Below are 24,539 nucleotides of genomic sequence, written 5' to 3' on the forward strand. Positions count from 1 at the left end.
CTTTTTCTTTCAAATAACTCCTTGATGTGACTTTATCCATTAGGCCTCAATCTGAGATAGGGTTTTAGAAACAATCTAGAACCAAAATTAATTCTACCATGTTATAATTTGCCCAGTCAGATGCAAAAAAAAAAAAAAAGTATATGATTTTCAAGTACTTTCTACACTTCAGACTAAAAACAGCATTTTTTTTTTTTCTTTAAGCAAATGCAATTCTCTAGGTACTTACTGTAAGAGGATTTTAGTCATTGGAGACATTTAAAAAAAGATCTCAAGCGAGAATCTTTCTTCACATTTTTTTTTTCAAAAGGATATTTACTTTGGGAAAATGCTACATTTAGAAAAATTGTGCCCTTGGATGACAACTGGCCCACTAAGTTTTACTGTGTTGTGTTTTTCTTTTTTTTTCGAGGGAGGGGGAGAGTGGGGCGGAGGAGGCTGGAGGCTGTGTGAAGGCAGTTCTAGTCACCCACCAGCCTAGCACAATTTTGGAGTTCGTTTTCATTCATCGACTTCCATTCATTCATTCATTCATTCCAAAAACATGCTGAGGGGCCGCCATGGACAGAACACTGTGGGACACAATGGGATTACAGCCACAAACAGAATACTTTCTTTGACCGCCTACCCTTGTCAACTGGGTACCACCAGAGAATGATGCCCTAATGTCCCAAGGCACCAGTTCCCATCAGGCTGATGTTATCCGCGCCCCCCCCCCCCCCCCCCCCCGGGAACACTGGGCAATGTCTAGAGACATTTTTGGTCGTCACAACTAGGGGGACGGTGCTATTGGCACGGAGTGGGCAGGAGCCAGGGATGCTGCCAGGACAGCCCCTACCACAAAGCATTATCCAGCCCCAAGACGTCAAGGGTGCGGAGGTTGGGAAACCTTGACCTAAGGCATCCAAGAAACGTAAGGAATTAGCTCCTAGTTACCGGTTCTGGTTAAGTACCATCCTTAGGAGAACTAAGAAAGTAGTAGCTCGACTTATTTGCTGTCCGGCTTTCTTCTCTCATGGGACCCTGACTGAGAAAGTTTGGTACCATTGCTCTCAGGGTACCGGCCGTGGACCAGCAGCATCAGCATCGCCTGGGGGCTTGTTAGAAAGGCAGAGTCTCGGGGCGCCTGGGTGGCTCAGTCGGTTAAGCGTCCACTCTTAGTTTCTGCCCAGGTCATGATCTCACGGTTCGTGAGATCAAGCCCCACGTCGGGCTGTGTGCTGACAGCGTGGAGTGTCTTGGGATTCTCTCTCCCCCTCTCCCTTTGCCCCTCCCCTGTTCTCTCTCTCTCAAAAAAATAAATAAACTAAAAAAAAACAAAAAAACAAAAAACAGAAATAAATAAAGGAATGCAGAGTCTCAGGACTTAGACCCCAGATCAGCTGAATCAGCACCTGCACGTCAACACGATCTCAGGTGATTTGTGTGCACGGTAGTTTGAGGACTCCTATTCTAATCAGCAGAAGGTTTCAGTGGCTATGTTGCTAAGTGCTTCTGCTACAGACTGAATGTTTGTGTCTCCCTAAATGCATATGCAGAGATTCTAACCCATCGTGTGAGGACACTCGGAGGCGGGGCCTCCGGGAGGTGAGTAGGTCCTGAGTGTGGAGCCCTCATGAATGGGATCGGTGCCCTTGTAAAACGATCCCCTAGAAGCTCCCTCACCCCTTCTGCCGCGTGAGGACAAAGCGGTCTGTGAACCAGGAAGCCGGCCCTCACCAGCCGCGAAATCTGCCTTGATCTTGGACTTCCCAGCCTCCAGAACTGTGAGAAATACATGTTTGCTGTCTGAACCACCCAGTCTGTGGTGCGACAGCAGCCTGCGACATTCTGCGACAGCAGCCTGAATGGACTAAGATAGCTAGGGAGGAACTCAATCCGAGGGGTCAGGGAAGGCTTCCATGAAATTCCGGCCTGTAAATTGAGTGCTGGATGAGAAGCAGGAATCAGCCGGGAGAAGACTGTTCCCGGCCGGGGGAACAGCACGAGCAGAGGCTCAGAAGCAGGAGGGAACTTGGTCAACTGGAGGGTCTGGAGGAAGACGTTTCATGTCGAGAACCTGGGAGCTTTGAAGGGTAAGAGGGGGTGAGGGTGGAGAGGTGAGCAGGGCAGGTGGGACTCCGTCGTAGGAGCAAGTGCGAGTGGTCTTCTGGGTGTGATCCCCAGGCCCTCGGCTGGGGTGGCACCGGTGGGCAGGCCATCCGTGACCACGGGGCAGGATGTGGCCGATCCCTCAGCCCTGCGACATGGATCTTCTAGACATCGGAGCCACCTGGTCAGACCAGGGTCTGAATCCCATGAATGATAATTGTCCCCCGCCGTGGCCCAAGTCTGCCGTGAGACACAGCGAGAGCAGTGCTGCTGGTGACAAGGTGCCCCCCGACCCCTCTGACTTAAGGCTCCAGAGCCATTATGTCGATATATTTTTGTACAGATTTTGTAGTTTATTACACATTCTGGCAACGTTTAGATGCGATTTCAATGAGCCAGAATGTAGTACTGTAAACCTAAATCTGGATGTCCCTTCAAGCTGTTAGAATCTGGCAGGAGAACCACTCCCAATTACAAGCAGTTTCCAACCTCACTGTTCCCGTCCTGAAAGCACTGAAAACAAAATCCATTTTTAATGAGGGACTACTAAACACTCTGCACTCTATTAATGTCCCCTTTGGGCTTCCAAGCCGCAGTATACCTTACACGCAAGAAATGACCGCCACTGATGGCCAGGGCACGGGGCATCCTGGGGGCTTGGCTGGCGGTGCAAACATGGCGACGGAATGAACGGGAGCTCAGTCTTTTCTGTCCTCATCCGCCTTGGTTCCTGTCAGCGTGTGGAGAGCCTACCGGGCTGGGTGGGGAATCGGGATCAAGAGAAGTCCTCGTATCACACAGACATATACGTTTGGCAGCCTGTCTCCTCATCCCGAGCATATTACTAATCTCACAAGCCATCCCTTATCCACTCGGTAACTGGCAAACGTGAACTTGGCCAGCGTCAAAGCCGAATGAGGAGATCCAAGTGAGGAGAAGTGGGAGAAAGAGAGAAAGTACAAAGATGAGCCAGACGGTTTTCCAACCTGTAAGAACATGCTGTATTTACCAGGCTGGGTACGCAATCCAAACTCCGTTCCCGTTGTCGGTTTTCCGCTCCGGGCCTGGGTTATGTTTGGTGCAAACAGGTCAGCTCTCCCCCCCTGACTTCCATCCGATGATTGGCGTAGTGTTTAGAGACGATGAGGGATGATCTTGTGTTCTGGAGGAAGTTGGCAAGAAAGTTTAATTCTATAAAAAGAAACGCGCGGTCAGGATACGGTTTCCTATTCTGAGTCAAGGCAGAGAAGAGAGTCAGAAATTCCAACCCAGAGGGTCAGGACCGGCTCCAGGACCTCTTGAATCACATCTGAAACATGTTCCCCATGCTCCTCTCTCCTCCCTGTTCTTACAACTGGCCAACTAGGATTACACAACTTGCACTAACTTTATTCCACATGTGGCTGTTTCTTATTAGGAGCCTGGACCTTATTTTTTCCTGTGATTCAGGTGAATAATTCCGTTTCTTTTTAAAAAAAAAAATTTTTTTTAACGTTTATTTATTTTTTGGGGACAGAGAGAGACAGAGCATGAACGGGGGAGGGGCAGAGAGAGAGGGAGACACAGAATCGGAAACAGGCTCCAGGCTCCGAGCCATCAGCCCAGAGCCCGACGCGGGGCTCGAACTCACGGACCGCGAGATCGTGACCTGGCCGAAGTCGGACGCTTAACCGACTGCGCCACCCAGGCGCCCCGAATAATTCCGTTTCTTAACAGGGGGATTCTGTTCACACTCTGGACTGGACTGAAAAACAAAAAACAAAAAACAAAAAAACGCACTTAAACTTTTTCTTAAAGGGAGAGCCTTTATGTGTGTTTTAACCCCGTGATCTTCCTTTCTCTGTTCGGACTCTTCTCGTCCCTATTCTGAAGGGCCCTCCTCAACAGGAACCGACGGAAAAGCAAATATCTGAGTCAAGTAGTGGAAAGTCTTTGGTCACCCAATACGCCACAACTGTTTCTAGAGGGTTTTGTTTTCTCCCCCACCGGACCGTGCGTGTTCTTTTTTAACTCGCTTGGCCAGATGTTTTGGTAGCGCAGAAACCTGGTTTTCCTGCCTTCCAAGTGGATGAGGATCCCACTCGCAGCACGTTGCCTCGGCTCCTCCCACCAAGCACTTAATGGTTCTTGAGCATAACGCAAAGGTGAGTTCCGTTTTCTTCAGGCCGTGGGACCACGGGATCCAGGTGTTGGGCCTTTTCTAGCCTTCGAGGCCTTCGACGGTTTCTAGGGAAACCCCAGATTCAGGAGCGTGAGTAGATTTCCCCCACCACTCCCTTTCTCCGCCACTTTTCTTTTCCTGGCCGCGGATCAGAAGCTGTAAAACTGCACACACACCACCCCCCGCCCGCCCCAAACCCCTGGGTAGGGCAGAAATGCAGGAGTGGCACCCTCGTCATTCAACCACCTCTGGATGGCTCGGCCATCCCCCTCCGGTGTTCGCAGCGCCGGCCCCCACCCCGAGCCGAGGGGGAAACAGGACTCCTTCATCGGCCTCCCATCTCCCTCCGCCTCGTGCCCTGTTTTGCTTCGAACGAGCCTGAGCACGCCATGCCACCTCGCCAGGCCTTGCCAAGATCCACGAATGGCACAGAGCACACATTAAACAGACGGAACGCAACATACATGTAAAGAAATAAGAGCTCTGCCAGGAAAGTTGGCAGCCGCTCTGGAATGCTTTACACAGCGTGTGTGTGGGTAGAGCGAGCCCAGAGTCGGCTAGGGTGCCTCATTCTCAAGAGCTGTTTCTTTTACAGCCGTGACCTGTTTTGCCAGTCAAAATAAATACGGTGTTAAATGCCCCCTTTTACTGGCTCCTGATACCTTGGCAGTGCAGTTTGAAATATGACCTGTGCTCGTTGGAAAAATGTCCTTTTAACCGAGTGGAGAGGATGTGCCCCTTCTAGGCGGTAAGTAGGGGGGTCATGGATGGTGGAGCCTTCTGAACACAGACACGCTCCAGGAGCGCGAGCAGAACCGCCACGGAGTGGATACTGCCTGTTGGGAAGCCACTGCCTCCAGAAGTTTCGTCACAGACCAAGGGACTCCTTGGGAGCACAGGGCTGCCCGTTGGGGCTCTCTCATCACCTTGGCTTCACGGTGAAGCAGCAGGCCAGGACGTCTGGCTCTTCCACGGGGCACCTTGAGACAGTCAGGCCGTTCACTCGGAAGGAAAAGAACAGTGGTAAGGGCCACAGGTTTAACCCACTCGGGTTTAACCCGCATCTAGCTTTGTGGGTCCCCCACGGCCACAGGCCGTTCTGCAACCACATCGGCATCCTGCCCCGCGTGTGAGAAGCTAAATGGATTGGCGGGGGCACATCACGGCCACCTTTTTCTGTATACCGGGCACATCAGACGTGTCCTCCGAATCATCCCATTATCTCACGGGGTAGGAATATTACTACTCCTGCTTTATGACCAAGGAACTGAAGTTCAGCGAGATTGAGTCACTCATCCAGGACTACACAGTATGAAAAGGGAAGCTGGACTCGGAACCCAGGCTTGTCTGCTCTTAACAATCAGGCTGTAAGAGCCCGGTGCTGGCTTCTCCCAAAGAGCGTAATCATCTCCGTCTTCAGATCTGCCCAGCAGAGGCAAGTGGTTCCATTCTCCACTGCAGATGCCACAGGGCGCGTTACTTTTCTGGGGTGGCTGCGGCACATTACCCCCGACTGAGCGGCTTAAAACGAGAGAAATTTATTCTCACACAATTCCGGAGGCCAAAAGTGTGAAAGCAAGGGGTGGGCTGGGCTGGGCTCGCCTCCAAAGGCTCTAGAGGAGGATCCTTCCTTGTCCCTTCCAGCTTCCCTGGCTTGATGGCCGTATCCCTCCCGGCTCTGCCTGTCTTCGCACGACCTTCTTTACTCTGTGTCCTCTCCCCTTCGCTGGTCTTCCAAGGACACCTGTATGGGACTTGGGGCCCAATGTAATCTGGGACGATCTCATCCCAAGACCCTTAATTACCCCTGCAAAGATCCTCTTCCTAATAAGGTCACATTCACGGTTCGAGCGGTTTGATCCTGAATCTTTCCGGTGGTGGGGAGGTGGCAGGGCGGGGGGGCGGGGGGGGGGAAGAGGGGTGTGTGTTCGTGTGTGCATTTTTCGGCCCACCACTTAAGGAGAAGATAAATCAATTTATCCAATAAGGGTCTTCACGATCTTGCAATCCTGCAGGATTTATTACAAAACTTTTAAACAGTTTTGCCATCCCGTGTCTTCTCTTTAAAACAACGAGTACAGGGGCACCTGGCTGGCGAAGGCGGTAGAGCATGTGACTCTCAATCTCAGGGTCCTGAGTTCAAGCCCCACATTGGGGGGTGGAGGCTACTTAAAAAATAAATAAGATAAAATTAAGAGAACAGTGAGTATAACAACCAACATCTAATAAACTCTCGCCAAAGTTCTCGCACGTAGTGTCCTTTCGTCCTTACGAAACAGGCACAGTTCTTTCCTCGCTAGGTGGGGAAGGACAATCAAACTATGGGAGGTTAAGAGAGCTCCTGAGGGGCGCCTGGGTGGCGCAGTCGGTTGAGCGTCCGACTTCAGCCAGGTCACGATCTCGCGGTCCGTGAGTTCGAGCCCCGCGTCGGGCTCTGGGCTGATGGCTCAGAGCCTGGAGCCTGTTTCCGATTCTGTGTCTCCCTCTCTCTCTGCCCCTCGCCCGTTCATGCTCTGTCTCTCTCTGTCCCAAAAATAAATAAACATTGAAAAAAATAAAAAAATTAAAAAAAAAAAAAAGATTATAAAAAAAAAAGAGAGCTCCTGGATCTCCAAGATCTCACAGCCAGGAGCCAGTAAGGGTTGGACTGGGACGCCAATCTGTCTGAGTCTGGAGTCTGAGTTCTTAGGTGGGATGCAAAACTGCTTTTTCTGGGAAGTTTAGGACTTGGTTGCGAGGCCGTGGTTTGGAAGGAGGTGGAAGGTAAGGGGCGATGGGACAATGTATATACCCCATTTAGCCAAGAACTATTCTTGGGCAGAACAGCCAGAAAGGCTGAAAAACAGGAACTTTTGATCGGGAAGGCAATCAACAATCTGGTGTCTCTGGAAGACTGAGGCCCCCTGTCTTTCCCCTCTCATGGCTGACACTGGAGTCTTCCTTGAAGAGAAACAGGAAGTTGGAGGCAAATGAGAACAATGCCCATTTTTTATTATTCTCCAGATTCCGGTTCGGTGACGTCTGTCCATAGTTGTATTCTTATGACAGGGAAACGTTCGCTTTTGTCGAGCAATCTGTCTGACCCAGGAGACTGGGGAGGCCCAGGAAGGCAAAACCTGCGCTGCTGATGTGGGGATGGCTGTGAATGGCAGGCGACTTCTCTTCCTGTTCTCTGGTGGCTGCGTCTACTGATTCAGGCTCCGAGGTGAACAGGGTCCGATTTCCCTTTCGGTCAGAGCTGCCGGTGGCTAGTTGCTGCAGGCCGCGTCTCATGTGGGTTTCTCAACAATCCCGCGAGGCCAGATCAAGAATGACCTCATCGGACGCTCGGGGAGGTCAAGTCCCTCACCAGAATATGCCAAGTGGCAAGTACTAGGGTCCCTCCAGGTTGCCTGAGGCCAGAGTCTGAGATGTTAGCTACTCCACTACTTTCCCTCCAAACCCATGTACCAAGAATCCCCAGTGCCTCGATGAAAGGAAACGTAGGGGAGGTAATGAGGAAGGGCACCCGTTCATTTATCCATCCATACGTGTGTGTCTTTGTGCGCACCACATGCCAAGAAAGCCAAGAAAATCCCTTCGCGCACATGTGTGCATTGGTTCTGTGTGGTAAATGCTATTGTAGAGATACGGAAGGAGAGGGCAAGAGAGAGAAGAGAGGGGTCAGGCAGGCTTCCTGCTGGAGAAGACCCTTGAGCTGAGGTCTGAAGGAGGAGGAGGAAGGTGTCGGCCAGAGAAGGAAGGGCTGGTCTGAATTTTAGGCAGTGGGTCGATGTTCAACAGGCATGACTCACATGGTTAAGCCAGGTAGAATATGTGATTATCTCCATATTGGTGGGTAAGTAGCCAGTGCCTGGAGCCCACCAAGCGTCCGCCTGCCTGACCCTCTTTTCCCCATGATGCGGATATGAAAGAGTTAAGGTATGGTAGGAAGCCCCAGGACTCAGCTTCCTTTCTTTCTTTCTTTCTTTTTTTTTAAGTTTTTTTTTTTTTTTAACGTTTATTTATTTTGGGGACAGAGAGAGACAGAGCATGAATGGGGGAGGGGCAGAGAGAGAGGGAGACACAGAATCGGAAGCAGGCTCCAGGCTCTGAGCCATCAGCCCAGAGCCCGACGTGGGGCTCGAACTCACGGACCGCGAGATCGTGACCCGGGCCGAAGTCGGACGCTTAACCGACTGAGCCACCCAGGCGCCCCCCCCTTTCCAGTTGGTGCTGATGCCACACTGCCTGTTATTTTTTGATTTGCATCCCTAGGCCAGGGAACAGTTGGATTAAGAAGGCACCGAGGTGGGACCTGCCAGTACTCAGCATAGCTGGAGAATGGGGAGCCACAGAGGTGCTGGAGGTGAAGATGGAAAACGAAGAACAGACCCTTGGGGAAGGACCCTGTATGACATGTGACAAAAATAGACTTTATCTTGAGGGTAATATGGAGTCACTGGGGTGTCTTTAGGCATAGTTTTTCATTGATGTGTAATCATACGCAGGGTAACGCGTTCTTCTGGAGTCTGCAGTTTGATGAGTTTTGACAAATGTTTACCCCCATGGGACCACCACCCCTACATCCATAGACAACATACCTGTTCCTCCAGAAAGTTCCCTCTGTCCCATCCACAGGAGGACTTTAGGCACGGGAGTTACATAGTTACACGCTGCATCTTTCGATCTTGGATTTAGAACAGTCTTTTGCTCATTTCTTGAGCCCTCTTTGTGTGCTGCACACTGTTGTAGCTGTAGAGAAGAGGGGTGGGGGACATTTGGGTGGAGGAAGGCAAAAGACGATCAGAGCTGGCTTTGCGGGCATTCGACCTATACGGTCACCAGGGCTCTATGTTTGGTTGAATTTCCTGCTGTCGCCATCTTGAAATTCTTAATTCTTTCCGAACGAGGGCATCCCGTGTTTTTATTTTGCACCAGGCCCCCTAAATAATAATAAAGGGAATTAACAGCGAGCCAAGAGAGAGGATATGGCAGGGGTGGGGCGGGTGTGTGTGGGGTCCGACAGCCTTACAAAGAAGACCCTCTTGGGAGGAGCGAGGAAAGAAACCAGGCAGGTAAAGAGTGAGTGTCGCAGAAAGATCTGATCCCCCAAAGTTCTCTTTCGAGGGCTAAGTGCGCCGTGGTGGAGACATTTCATATCGGCTGTTGTTCCTGTAACTCTACCCACAGCACCAGTAAATGTATATGGGCTCAATTAATTACCATGACTAACACATCTGACAAGCCAAATATTAGCTCGAGAGAACTGAGCACACTTACAAGTATTAAGTACAGATACAAATAATTAACAATAAGCTCACTGGCATTATTATCTTCTAATTAACCGTAAAAGAAAAAAAAAAAAAGAATCACACCTTAATCCGGAGCAAAAATGGAAACAAAAGGATAGTGCCTTGGTCCCTGTTTCTCCCTGCTGGGACCAGATGTCCAAAGGGAAGGGTTTGGCATCATTACCAGAGGTGGGAGGAGTGACATCGGCCCCCCCCCTGGAAAAATCCATCTCCACCAGCCTCAGAAACAACCTCTTGTCTCGTCTCCAGAATTTGGAGCGAAGAGAAGGTGAGTTTGAAAGGAATCCATTGTCTCTTGGTGATTGGTTCTTCTTCCTAAGAGGGGTTCTAGGTTGAGTGGTTCAGTCAAAGACCCCAAAATAAACACCTGGGCTGCAACAATATCCCCGGTGAACGTTTCCAAAGCCAGGGAATCTAGAAACAAACATTTCCCTGACTGATGTTGCTTTCCAGACACTCTAAGAAGCTTTTGCAGTTATCTGGAACACTTGGCCCTAAAATCTCTATTTTGGTCTAAATGATGTGGCTTTGCCGCTTTGGGCTTCCCAGCCCTCTGGAAGGTGCGGACTTCCTTGTCTACATTGTATTAAAGCCTCGTTACCTTTGGTGGCCTTAAACCTCACTGCAGATCACACAGGAAGCTGAACAGCTTCCCTCTTGTTCACTTTCTTTTTAGCTCCTGATCAGTCCCTGCAGGGGAACACGCTATACCTTGATAATAATCGTGGCTACCATTATTCTGTGCTAACTACACGCGGGCTCGGTGATAAGAGCTTTTACCGCATCATCTTATTTAACGCTCCCAATAGGAAATTGTGTCGGCGTGTACCTTCAGAAGGCATTTAGACCCTGACCATCTCTCACCACCTCCACGCGAGCACCCCGGCCCAAGGCCCCAACTTATCTCACGTGGATTACTGCAAGATGCTCCCAACTCGTCTCCCTGCTGCTGCCCTTGTCTGTCTGTGGTCTATTTTCAACACAGCAGATTGAACGATGCTTTTGAAATATAAAGTCAGCTCAGGTGAAAAACCGACCAGGGCTCCTTATCTCTCTCAGGGGAAAATCTAGAGTCTTCACCGTGGTCCACAAAATCAGCCCCTCTGTCCTCCCTCACATGCACTCTGGTCCAGGCACACCAGTCTCCTTGCCTTTATGTGAGCATGGCAGGACACTCCTGCCCCAGGACCTTTGAACTACCTCTTCCTCCCAAGCTAGCCACATGACTTCTCTTTCCTCCTTCAAGTCTTGGTTCAGATGTCATCTTTTTAGTGGGGCTTATGCTGATCACATCACTTAAAACGCGGGCCTGCCAGGGTGCCCGGGTGGCTCAGTCGGTGAAGCATCTGACTCTTGATTTCAGCTCAGGTCATGATCTCATGGTTCGTGAATTTGAGCCCCACATCAGGCTTTGCGCCGACAGCACGTGGAGCCTGCTTGGAATTCTCTCTCTCCTGTCTCTCTGCCCCAACCCCCCCCCACACGTGCCCTTTCTCTCTCTCTCTCTCTCTCTCAAAAATAAATAAATAAACTTAAAATAATTTAAAAATAAAATAAAATGCAGGCCTTCCCTGATCCTTCTTGTTCTATGTTCTCTGCATAAAACTTACCACTCTCTCACTACCTTATTATTACTTACTGTTTATTTTCTGTCTCTCTCCACAGGCTGGGATTCTTGTCTATTTTTGTCAGTGCTAATAAATTTATGTGTTGCACAGCAGGTGTATAATACATGTTGTTTGGGGTGCCTGGGTGGCTCAGTTGGTTAAGCGGCCAACTTTGGCTCAGGTCATCATCTTGCAATTCGTGAGTTCGAGCCCCGCGTCAGGCTCTGTGCTGACAGCTCAGAGCCTGGAGCCTGCTTCAGATCAATGTTGGTAGCATGCGTAAGTGATCTGTGAAGTATGTCCTATAATCAGTCCCATACTGCAGAGGGAGAAACTGAGGGTCTTAGAAGGGTTAAGTGATTTTCCCAAGATAAGTGAATTAATGACAGAGTTGGGACTTTAGCCTAAGTCCTACTGGCCAGACTCAGAAAACATTACACAGAAATTCAGGGGAAGTTTTCCCCACTCATCCTGGCCTCTGTGATCAGAAACTAGCCTTCTGGGGTTTGAAAAGCAAATCTTGATGAGGATACACAAATAATTACCATATGGCCCCACAATTCCACTCCTATGTATATACCCAAGAGGAGTGAAAATTGATGTTCAAAGAAACATGTGTACAGGAATCCTCATGGTAGCATTATTCATAATACCTAAAGGATTAAACATCCAAAATGTCCATCAACTGATGAATGGATAAACAAATTGTGGCATGTCTTTACAATGGAACATTATTCAGCCATGAAGAGGAACAAAGCATTACAGCAGGGATGAACCTTGAACACATGATGCTAAGTGAAAGAAACAGGTCACAACAGGCCATACGTGGTGTGGTTCGGTGTATATGAAGTGTCTAGAACAGGCAAGTCCACAGAGACAGAAAGCAGACTAGTGGTTTCCAGGGGCCTGGGGGTGGGAAGAATGGAGAGTAAAACTAATGGGTACCAGATTTCCTTTGGGAGTGATTAGAAAGTTGTAGATGCACTGACGGTTGCCTAACACTGTAAATGCACCCAATGCCACTGAATTGTACACTTTTAAAATGGTTAAAATGGGCGCCTGGGTGGTTCAGTCGGTTGAGCGTCTGTCTTCGGCTCAGGTCGTGATCTCGTAGTTCGCGAGTTCGAGCCCTACGTCCGGCTCTGTGCTGACAGCTTGGAGCCTGGAGCCTGCTTCCAATTCTGTGTCCCTGTCTCTCTCTGCCCCTCACCCGCTCATGCTCTGTCTCTCTCTCTCTCTCAAAAGTAAATAAACATTACAAAACTTGTTTGAATGGTTGAAATGGTACATTGTATGTGACATATATTTTAGCACAATTTTTCTCAAGAAGTCGAACTTTCAATTCTGGCCTTCGTAAAAGGACGTGTTGGTCTGCTCCTGGTGTGGCAGGCAGGGAGCTAAGGATAAAGCCCCTTTGTGGCAACTGTAGACCAGGAAGACCTAGGTCTTCAGACTGAACTGTGTAACAGACTTGCACCTGTGGCTTGGTTAGACGGTCCGTGCCACGGGGTTGAGCCCTGATCTTCCACAGCCTTGGACACAGGGGCAGGCCCGGCACAGTACTAGTCAGACATGTCGCAAAGCCGGCTCTTTATGTCCTTTTGCATCACCAAAGCCATATACCCTTGTTGCGAAAAGTCTAAAATCATAAGAAGGGAAGTTTCCCCACTTGCCGGTGGCATTTCCACCCTGGGTGTAGCCTCCGCCATCGACGGCCTGATGTCGATCAGGCCTTCCCCGCACATGTGCAAACATCTCCCTATAAACGGGCACATCTTTGTTGAAGGTTTTTTTGTTTTGTTTTGTTTTGCTGCCTCACAAAAACGAGCTTGTACTATATATGTTGGTCCGCAGATTGCCTTCTTTTTCACTCAATGCCATCTCACAAAAATTTTTCCATATGAGCACGTACAGATTTATCTCTTTCTTCATGGCTGCCGAGCATGAATTTGTCACCATTTACGTAACTAGTCTCCTCTCGTCAGATAATTATCTTGCCTCTGATTTTTCGCCATCACAAACCAGGTTTTGAAGAACACCCTGTTCATGAATCCTTGCATCCTCGGAGCGGGGTTTCTGGGGGAGAGATTCCTGGAAGTGAAATTGTTGGATCGAAGGAAGAGCCTTTCTTTTTTTTCTTTTTCTTTTCTTTAAATGTTTTTATTTATTTTTGAAGGAGAGAGAGAGAGGGAGCATGAGCGGGGGAGGAGCAGAGAGAGAGGGAGACACAGAATTGGAAGCAGGCTCCAGGCTCTAGGCTGTCGGCACAGAGCCCGAAGCGGGGCTCGAACCCAAAAACTGGGAGATCAGGACCCCAGCCAAAGTTGGACGCTTAACCGACTGAGCCACCCAGGCGCCCCAGGAAGAGCCTTTCTGATCCGTGACTTTTTAGGAGCACATCCCTTTAGGACACCAATGTGCATTGTCTTCTGGCCTTTGGACAGAAAAAGCTAGAACTTAGAGCTGGAGGCTAGGCTCCGCCTGGCTTCGCGGTCCACCCTGCCTCTCGCATCCGGAGCTATTTTCATTCATTTTATAGGCTCACTGTCTCCAGATTGACTCCAGCAGAGGGAAAAGAAATCAGGTCCTTCTGTGCCATTCTTCAAACATTTAGAGGAAATTGATTTTCCACATGGGCTGTAGCCAAGCCAGGGATGCGCCGGCACAGAATTCCCCGCGACAGGCTATTCCTATAAGCACTTGCAACAATTAGACGCAACCCAACTTGAGAGATTTTATTAGCGAGCGTAATTCCTCATCAGGCTAATATTGCCGATTGCCAAAAGCAGCAGCAATTCTAAAATAGGATTTACTTCATAATCCCTTTTAAAGGGAAGAACTTGTGGAGGCTTGAAGTGTCTGAAGAAAGAAAGCTTTTTATTCTCCTGAGCAAGGACAAAAGGTGGTTGGTCCAAGAAGCTGATAGCTCGCCTTCCCTTTCTGCTCAAAACCTTTCTTGTGCTCTCTCTCATGGCATCAGGGGTGATGCTTTCACCTGCAAAGAGCAGAAACGCAGTCTCAAACTGGCTTCGGTAATACGGCAGTGTCCTATACCTCTTAACCCTGAAGTCCCAAGGCGACGCGGGTTTAGGGCTGGTTGACTTTGCGCCTCAACGATGTCATCAGGAATCCAGGTTCTTTCCCAAAATGGCGAACGGCAGTGGCTCTGGAACTAGACCGTGAATCCCAAGTCCACCTCGTAAGAGCTGTGTGACCGGGGACACATTACTTCACCTCTCGGAGCCTCAGTTTTCTCATCTGTGAACAACAGCATAATAATAGTACCCTCACTTACAGGGTTGTTGTGAGTGGGCGAACTTTCTCTAGAAAGGACCAGACAGTAAATATTTTAGGCTCCGCTCTTGGCAAAGTAGTTGGCAGTCTCTTCTGCTACTCAGTTTGGCTGTTGCAGAATGAAAGCGGCCACGGACAATAGGTAAATGAGTAGGCATGGCTGTGTTCCAATAAAATTTTATTTAGGGACACTGAAAGTTGAGTTTCATCTAATTTTCATGTGTCCTGGAATATTATTGCTCTTTTGATTTTTATTCAGCCGTTAAAAATGTACAAACCATTCTTAATTCACGGGCCACCAAAAGAGGTGGGGCCACCCTGCTGAGCTAAAGCATATGATACATTTAGGATAGTACCCTGCACGCTCTAAAGGCTCAGGAAGTGTTTGCCACTGTTGTTGTTGTTGTTGTTGTTGTTGTTGTTGTTGTTGTTACCAACATCATCCTCTGTCCACTCTTCCCCTCTCTGTGTTGGCTTTATCTCCAGTCTGGTAGCAAGGTGGCCGCCGCAGTTCACAGTGGGACATCCAGAGGGAGGAGAAGAGGCTGCCTCTTCCGAGGATACTTTGTTAGGAGCAAGGAGATCTTTCCCCACCTGCCTCACACGTCCCCACAGGTCTCAGTGGACAGAATGGGATGACGTGCGCTCTGCCCAACCAATCACCGGCAAGGGGTGGGGTTCTCCTTCGACCAATCAGGCTTACCCCTGGCGCTGGGGGGTGGAGCCAGTTTGCCCTGAGTCGCATGCTACACGGGGATTGGGTGAATGCCCGACCCAGACAGGACTTCTGTTAGGACCAGTGGAGGCAGGGCCCGGACGCTGGGTAGGCAACGAGCAAAGCTTGCTACTCCCACTCTTTGAAATCCCCGTGAATTTATCACAAGCAGAGGACCCGCTAATCCAGTTTATATATATCATCTTATAACAAGAGCCAGTCTTTTGAAGATTTGGGCTGGAGAGCATTGGCTCTGCTGACCTTTAAGTCTTTTTAAATAGTCACTGTGGTCATAACTCATCGGATCGTAAGAATTCCAAACAACTTTACAGCACTTTTGAGTTTACCACACACCCTCCCCGTCTGATGCCTCATTTGACCTTCACAGTTCTCTGAGGTGAGGACCATCATCCACATTTCATGGGAAAGCGGAGTGACATGTCCGAGGGCGTGTAGCTAAGCCCAGAAACGGGACTTTGAACTTCCCAGGTCTCTGGCTCTTTTCCACCCTGCCTCTTCGGTGCACTGAGAGGGTGCAGGTGACCAGGCATCCGAGGGGATTTTGCGGAGAGTCAACACGGCGCTAGAACCTGTGAAGACTTTTGAGTAAAATTTCATGATTTTCTTTAGAATGTCCACAGCTCCCATATACTATGGAATCTCAGGAAATGATAAAATCATAGCAATCATTATTCCGATGGAATACAGACGTGCCTTTTTCTGACCTCAAAAGGGCAACTTAATGGCCCACGCATTTCTTTACATTTCAATCATAATTGTAGGTGTGCCTCTTTATATTTAAGTCCTCATTTTGGCTTGCTGACCTGCAAGCCGAGGACAGGGAATCCCCCAAACTGAAGAAACTTATTTGAGTGAATTGGGTTTAGCCAAGTGGAGGAATATTATGCAACCGTTAGCTTTAATGCGTACGGAAAAAATTCAGTGTCCTGAGAACACTCTTAAAATATGGCATTAAGGGATAAAATTAGGACACAAAATCACATGCAGAGACAATAACAACTCTGTGTGGAAGACGATAGAAAAGATTGGCAGTAAAGAAAAAAAGCATTCACCGAGTCGCCTTTGGGTAGTGAGGTCATGAGTAGCGTTTTTTTCCCCCGGCTTCTTTGTGTATTTTTCTATACTTCCTACAAAACTCATTTTTTATAATCAAAGAAAAACGTAAAGTAAAAGCCACAGGAAGACTGGGTGGTTTTGCAGGCTAGGGTTTCTTTTCTTTTTTTTTTTTTTTTAAATTTTTTCAACGTTTATTTATTTTTGGGACAGAGAGAGACAGAGCATGAACGGGGGAGGGGCAGAGAGAGAGGGAGACACAGAATTGGAAACAGGCTCCAGGCTCTGAGCCATCAGCCCAGAGCCCGACGCGGGGCTCGAACTCCTGGACCGCAAGATCGTGACCTGGCTGAAGTGGGACGCTTAACCGACTGCGCCACCCAGGCGCCCCCAGGCTAGGGTTTCTTATCATACAGACAGATTCTGGCAATAAAGGACAAAGTGAGGGCCATTTGCAGAGTGAAGGGACGAAAACCATGTCTTGGCGAATGCTCCTCCTCCCAGGTGACACTCCCACTCCAGCACAGCTGACCAGCAGAAGAAACTGGACAGAATCTTCCAGATACGTAGTCAGAAACAACCTGTGTGGCTTTGAGCAAATTACCCTCTCTGGTCTTCTTCAGTTTCTTCATCTGTTACACGAGGATAATCATGCTTGAAATTCTTCCAGTCATGTAATCAATTTGTACTGAATACCTACTGTCTTAGGGAACAGTGACCAAAGAGAAAAGGTTCCTGCCCTCCAGCACAGAGTGGAGGGGTAGGGCTGGGGGAATAGCGAGTGCAAAGGTCCTGGGGTCGCCAAAGCTTGACCCTTTATGCCAGAGAGTGGTCTTATGTATCTGCAGCTTAGCAAGCCGGTGGAGAATGGGAACAGATGTGGGGGAGAGGTGAGCAGGGCCCAAGCCTTGCAGGCCAGGGCAAGAAACTTTGATTTCATTCTAAGTATGATGGGAAGCCACTTAAGGGTTTTAGCCGCAGACTAGTACGATCTGATTTAGAGTTTATATCTTAAAAAGGCCACTTTGCTGCCATGTGGAGGATGGATTGTAGGATTGTGTGAGACGATCAATACACGAAAGCACTTAACATTGGGTCTGGTACAGAGTAACTGTCTTCATAAGTGGTAACTGTTTTTCATTATTATCATCATTATCCTTATTATTATTCCTACTCTTTTGTCTGCCTGGATCGGGCTCACGATTCTTGGACATTTGACTTCACGCAAAATTGACAAAGCAGTCCAATGAGCCGGTAGATTTTTCAAATTTGGTTTCCGGGTGTTTTCACATCCTCAGAGAGGGTGATGGTTAAAAGCAAAACTGAAGCCGATATCTGCAACTGAAGACAAGAACAAAACGAAACCAGACCAGCAGACACGCTCCTGAATCCACTCCTCTTTCGTACTTCCAGGGTACCCGTTGGTTATCTTGTAGCTCAAAGAAGACCCTGGGCGTCGATTATGGGTTCCAATCTCCACCAAAGGACTGGCTGCCCACAGGCCCTGTTGTGAAATGCAGCATATTTGGGTATATTGAAAAATACCTGCCCCTTCCTTAAGACTCGGCTCAGAGATGACTTTCTCTAGGAAACCTCTTGTGACCTTGGCCCAGGCCACACCCCACACCACAGCTGTGTCCTCCTCTGCGCTCTTGGGCAGAGCCTTGGCACAACACTTACTCCCTGATGGATGTGAATTTCTTCACGTAGGCTCCAAATTCCTCCAGCTGTCTGTGCTAGTTAATACGTTAGCCACCAGTCACACACAGCTCTCTAAAACTACATTGAGTTTAATGCAAATTAAATAAAACTTAAAATCCAGTCCCTCAGCTGTGCGAGCCGTATTTCGAGTCCTCAGTAGCCACCAGCGGGCACTGTATTGGACAGCACAGAGGCAGATATTTCTATCACCGCAGAAAGTTCTAGTGCACAGCGCTGCCTAGGAGGGACAAAAATCGTGTGTAATTTATTCATTTAGGACTAGCAGGGTGCTTAAGACATAGACTTGAGAGGCAGGCAGACCTCGGTTCAAATCCCAGCTCCTAATCTTAACTAGCTGTGAGATCTCGGCCAAGTTCAGATTCTCGACACTTACCCCACGGTGTGGTTGTGAAGGTTATAGACGTTCGTACATGTGAAGGACTTCAAACAGAGCCTAAACCCCGAGTAGACCCAAGGAAGTGTTAGCTACCGTTATCCCCAGCCCCAGTAAAACAGCCAGCACATAGTAGGCATTATTAAATGTTTCTTGGTTGAGTAAATGGGTACAAGAACAATTGAATGAACGGACCTTACTTCTGGCCTAAATGAAAGCACGACACCTCTTGTGAAACCAAACGAGACTACAATTAATACTGACAGCTTCTAGCTAGTCAGCACTTACGGCATACCCGGGGCTGTTCTAAGCGCTTCACGTCGTCCTCCCAACAGCCCTGTGAGCAAGATCCTATTAAAAATGACTTTGCAGGGCGCCTGGGTGGCTCAGTCAGTTAAGCGTCCAACTCTTGATCTCAGCTCGGGTCTTGATCTCAGGGTCGTGAGTTCGAGCCCGTGGTCGGGTTCCACGCTGGGCGTGAAGCCTACTTAAAAAAAAAAAAAAAGAAAAGACTTCTTTGGGGGGAAACTGAGGCTCCCAAGATATGAAGTAAAAGCAGATGAGGAGATTAGGATTTGAAGCAGCACCTGTCTGCCTTGGTGGAGATATTGCTTCTAGATCATTGGCCACCAGGGTGCCTGGCTGGCTCACTCTGAAGAGCATGAGACTCTTGGTCTTGGGTCATGAGTTCGAGCACCGTGTTGGGTGTATAGATTACTGAAGCAAACAAATAAATAAATAAACTTATACAAAAAGATGACTGGCTGCCATGATTGCTCCCAGAGGTGTTCCCATCCTACCCTCTCTGGTTCTGTTCTCTTGGTGGGGTAGAGGCTGGGGGCAAATTCAGCCAGGGGCTGGATGTGCCCATCATCTTCCCTGACCTTGGGGACGGCCATGGCTCCCCATTGGGAGAACACACACCTGTAGGAAGGAAGGCAGCCTGCTCGGTTTCTCTCCTCTTCACAGAGAGACTTTTGACCCTGGTTTCTCAGATTCTTTTCTTTCCCCATCCAACCTCAGGGCACCCGCCTTCTGGCCGTGCCCACCCCTCCCCAACTCCCCACATGCACCACAGAGCAATGGCGAAGCGGCAGACAAGGACGCCTTTCTTCAAAGTGGTTCGCCTTCATCTCATAAACTCCCAGCCCTGGCCCGATTGGCTGCGCCCAAAACGAGCTAGGCCCCCCGCTCCAGTCCTCAGATACAAAGTGAGTTATGTGCAGTTTGCCCACGTGAGGCCCGTCACAGGGGCCCGCCCCTCTCGGAAATCCCAAAGGACAAAATACCAGAGAGCCCCAACACAGTGACTGCCTGGTCACAGGATCAAAATTATCTGGCGAGACAAAGGAAAGCAGAAAGTTGGGAAAACCAAGACGACGAAGAGGCACTGTGAACAAGATCCTTTCCAACCTGAAGACTTGAAAGACATTTAACCCTTTCTCCCCAAACCTTTTCACTTTCCAGCCAGAGAGAGAGAGAGAGAGTCTGTGCAGATTGGGACCATGCCCGAGCGTTGGGGGAATGGTCCCCATTTCAACCAGTCCTGATGGTTCCTTTTGCCACTTTCAAGAACTCGCCTTTCCCACGAAGCATGATTCCAATGTTTCCCATTTTTAGGCACTAAAATTAGTCGAACTGTGCCTTCTAATTCTGTAGACACAACCCAGCTTTTGCAAATGTCCCTCTCTTCCATTTCTGGGTGAATTTTTGCATAGTGCAGACTGCCAATTTTGTGGAGCGTTCTCGGGGGAAGATAGAAGTTTAAAATCATCTTGCTGTTAACCATGAAACAAATGCTGTGGAGCCCAAAGCTCTGATTTAGAGAGAATGCTGCACATAGCACTCTCAGGAAAAGAAAAACACAGACAAATGTCCTCCATGGATCACCGCTGAACATCTTGGTGAGAATATGGACTGTAATTTACTGAGCACTCACTAGGGAACCAAGCATTCCCCAGGCTCTCCTTTATTTGCCGGAATGTTACTATCCTCCGAGCAACCTTCCCTCTGAGGCGAATACAGTTTTATCCCCATTTTAAAGGTGAGGAAACTGAGGCCCCGCGAGATTAAGTAACTTGCCCAAAGATGCAGCTAGAAATTGACCAAGCTGAGATTGGAGCCCAGATCTCTCTGACTACAAAGGCTGAATTCTTATGTTTTTATTTATTTACTTTTGAGAGAGAGCACACATTGGGGAGGGGCAGGGAGAGAGAGAGGGAGACACAGAATCTGAAGCAGGCTCCAGGCTCTGAGCTGTCAGCACAGAGCCTGACGTGGGGCTTGAACTCACCAACCGCGAGATCATGACCTGAGCCAAAGTGGGACGCTCAACCGATGGAGCCACCCAGGCGCCCCCTACAAAGGCTGAATTCTTAACCTCAGTGCCGAGTGAGTGGTAGTCATTATTATTTTTGTCATAAAATACAATGGATTGTCTGCAGGAATAGAAAGATGCTTACAACCCAGAGGTGAAAACACAGGCAACAAGATTGCACACTGTCTGTGATTGTATTAAAAAAAGATAGTAGATGATAGATGGATAGGAGGCAGAATACTAGAGCAATCTTTGCCAAAAGCTTGAGTGATTTTCTCTTATGATTTTTTTTTTTTTTGCTTCCTCCTTCCCTTGCTAGTGCTTTTCTTTGCTTTCCATGTGTTCTTTGTGAAGCATGTATAACTTTTGCCATTAGGAAAGAAGGGTGTGTGTGTGTGTGTGTGTGTGTGAGAGAGAGAGAGAGAGAGAGAGCGAGCGCTTTAAAAGCAAGAAGGAATAGAGAAGTTGGCAAAGTAGGCCAAGGAAGCTGGAATATCAGTTATTTAAATCCTGTCCAAAATTGCAATTTGGGGATTTCATAATTATCCCAAAACGATGAATCAAAAGTTTTAAGCCACCTGCCCCCTCAACCAAGTGCAGCCAAGTCACGGTGACATTAAACAATGTTCTAGAAGGTATGCTTTGAGGTGGGGGGGGCATAGAGTCGGAGAGAAAGTGGACGAGCTCACGTAAGCGAAGGTGAAGATTGCCTTCTTCACACGCCCTCCCAAACCCTTGCATTCAGGCAGCTGCAGCTTTATCAAGAAATGCCCCAGTAGCCTGGGGAGAAGGGGCCGAAAACCTTCAGCCTGGCCCCCAAGACAAATCCCCCCGAGCCTGGCAGGAGGCAGCCTCGCTGATTCCAGGCCTATATTTTTCATTTCTTGTTTTAACAGTCATAAACGCCTTCCGATGCCAAAGCAGAACACGACTTTAATCCAGATAAAATAAAATTCCTAAACTCTGAAAACTACACAGAGATTTACAAGCCAATTTTAAAAAGCAAGAGCCTTGGTTCCAAGAGTGGCACATTCCACGTGGCCGGTGCTGGGGCTTGCCCCGTGGCCCTGCCTCCTGGGGTCAGGACACTCAGCTCCCAGATCCACAGGCCCTTTGGCGAAGAGAATACGGGCACACACTGCCTTCGGTGTGGACCCTTCTCAGATCCCTGGGCTCTGGGGTCTCCTGGCTTTCAGGAGTCCTAATATGCTCCAGCTCCCCTCTCTCCACCTCCCCTCCACCCCCAGCTGTTGCAGAAAACCGCAGGCAACCGGCCCTTCCTCTCAGCAGCCAAGTTTTCTCCAAGTAAACACAGAATGTAGCAGAAGATCAGCTCTGTTCCCTTCCCGACACTGTTAGGTTGGGTCAAGGCTGGCCTGGTACCAACCTTGGGAACTCAGGCTAGGGTGGGCTCCAGGCTAACCGTGGGCTGGCTGGCTGCCACTGAGCAAAGCCTTGCTACGTGCTAACGGCTTTATCAACATGATCTCAATGGATCCTTTGGATTCTGTAAGGAGAGAGCTCCTTATGTTGGATTTCATCTCTTTGCCCCTCCTTTTCTCCCCTTGCTCTGAGCCCAGGAGGCCGACCTGGGTGAACAGCATCAGTGGGCTCCCATGTACTCTGGCCTCTGGTTGGTCTGTCCAAGAAGAGAAGAGGCCCCGACAGGAGATGAGAGGAGAGAAGACAATGGGGTTGGGATACTAATCCCCCAGGCTCCTCCCTGCCTGTGCTGTGGGCTGGCTGTGTATCTTCCAAAAGCCACCGTTCCTGATGGGTGATTCACTCCATATAGCTCCCTTTTCCAGGTTCTGGAATCAACCCTCTTCCTTGTTCCTGCGGGCTTGGGGTTAGCACAGCGTCTCCCTTTGCGAGACGTAGGGATGGCACTTTTTACCCTGTTTATCTTCCTAAACACTGTTCGTACCTGTGCAAATAACCTCTTTATTAAACTCTCGTGAAACTGTCCAATGCCAGTATGCCTTATGTGACCTGCCCGGCTCCTGACCAATGCATTTGTATCATCTCTGATTTATAGAGGAGGAAACCGAAGCTCAGAAAAAGTAAGTCGCTTGCCCAGGAGCAATGATCCAGGATTCGATCATTGGTGATCATCGATCACCCAATGATGTGGGTCAGCCTGTCTTCAGAGTCCAAGCTCTTAACCTCTTAATGACTAGATAAAAAATAAAATAAAATTAGCTTTTACTCGGGGCCACACAGTGTACCAAACACTTCATGCCTTTATTTCATGAATCCTCACAAAGACTATGGTAGATAATATTTGCTGTCCCCATTTTAACCCTATTTTACAGATGGGAAAAACTGAGGCTCAGAAAGAGAACGTCACCTGCCCACAGCCACGGAGTCGAAAAGAGGCAGAGCGGAGGCCCGAACCCAGGTCTGTTCCGGTTTTCTAACCGACCTCAGATAACCTGCCTTCCGGAGAAGCTATGGCATCCCTGGAAGCCGGAAAAGAGAATGCATCCGTGTCCAGAGAGGGGCTCCCAGGGTAGGGCTGGAGAGGCCGATTTGTTTATTAGGTCCAGGGGACAAGCTTGAGTGGAAGGTGGCAGGCAGAGCCAGGGGCTGGGGGATAGTGGAATGGAGGGCGGGGTGGGGGGGACGCCAGGCCAGGAGCGGAAAGGTGGTCCAGGCCTTCGAGGAGAGAAGGATAGGATGTCTGGTCTGCCTGTGTACAAATGGCAGCTGGGCGGGGCTTAAGTGAGGGCTGTTCGTGCTGACACCGGTTTGCTAATGTGTACCGTGTGCCAGTCACAGCGCTGGGCTCTGGGGCAATCTTGGTTGGGGCAGAGGTACCAAATGTAGACCCACGCTGTGGGAGGAAACTGGTACGGTTTGGGGCTCAGCTACGAGACCCTTTGCCCAGCCTACTTCCCCACTTCCTCATCCCTAGGAGCCCTATTATCAGGGCTACACTTCCCCCTCCCCCCAGGAAATAAATAAATAATCCCACCTTTGTGTACTGGGGTGTCCCACTGGAGTCCTTGTCCTTGTTACACCTGACTCTTCATCTTTCTCCCCTGGCCTCAGCCCAGCGACCCATAAACAGGTCTCTGCTGTGTCCCTGTTCTCTTGTTCACTTTAAAATGCACCCCCCAGGGGCTCCCCAGGTGGCTCAGTCGGTTAAGCGTCAGACTTCGGCTCAGGTCATGGTCTCACGGTCTGTGGGTTCGAGCCCTGCGTCAGGCTCTGTGCTGACAGCTCGGAGCCTGGAGACTGCTTTGGATTCTGTGTCTCCCTCTCTGCCCTTCCCCCTGCTCATGCTCTGTCTCTCTCTGTCTGTCAAAAATAAATGTTAGGAAAAAATGTAAAATGCACCCCCCAATTGTCTATCATCACCTGCTTTATAGCTTTATTAAGTTAGAATTGATACGCAATAATCTGCATGTATTTAAACTGTGCAATTTGATATATTTTGACGTATGCATACCCCCTGGAAACTATCACCACAATCAGAATCATGAATATATGATCACTCCCAAAGGTATCCTCGTCTCCCTTTATGACCTCTCTTCCTGGCCCAGGCAACTGCTGATCTGCTTTCTGTCTCAATTTTATATAAATGGAAACTTATAGAAGCCTGGCCTCCTTCATGAAGCATAATTAATTTTAGGCTCATCCAACTTGTCTATCGATGCTTCATTCCTTTTTATTGCTGAGTAGTATTCTATTGTATGGATATGCCACAGTTTGTTGATTCCTTCCTTCCTTCCTTCCTTCCTTCCTTCCTTCCTTCCTTCCTTCCTCCCAGCTGTCTACCATCTATCTATCATCATCTATCCACTTCTTTACAAGTGAGCTAACTTGTAAAGATGTTATCACGGCATTTATATTCAATAAATAGCAAAAGCATTTATGTCAATCTAC

At 48.9% G+C, this 24,539-nt stretch overlaps 1 long non-coding RNA gene across 1 annotated transcript in view; it reads left to right on the forward strand.

Moving 5' to 3' along the window:
• Positions 1-23,018, forward strand: part of LOC121010287 (uncharacterized) — a 50,375-nt gene extending 27,357 nt beyond the window's left edge. The window contains exon 2 of the long non-coding RNA XR_005781080.1: positions 22,964-23,018. This is a non-coding gene — a long non-coding RNA (uncharacterized LOC121010287). The remainder of the gene's footprint in view (positions 1-22,963) is intronic.
• Positions 23,019-24,539: the final 1,521 nt, after the last annotated feature.

Source organism: Herpailurus yagouaroundi, unplaced genomic scaffold, assembly GCF_014898765.1.
Source record: "Herpailurus yagouaroundi ecotype Mexico unplaced genomic scaffold, PumYag 191, whole genome shotgun sequence".
NCBI classification, from domain to species: Eukaryota; Metazoa; Chordata; class Mammalia; order Carnivora; family Felidae; genus Herpailurus; species Herpailurus yagouaroundi.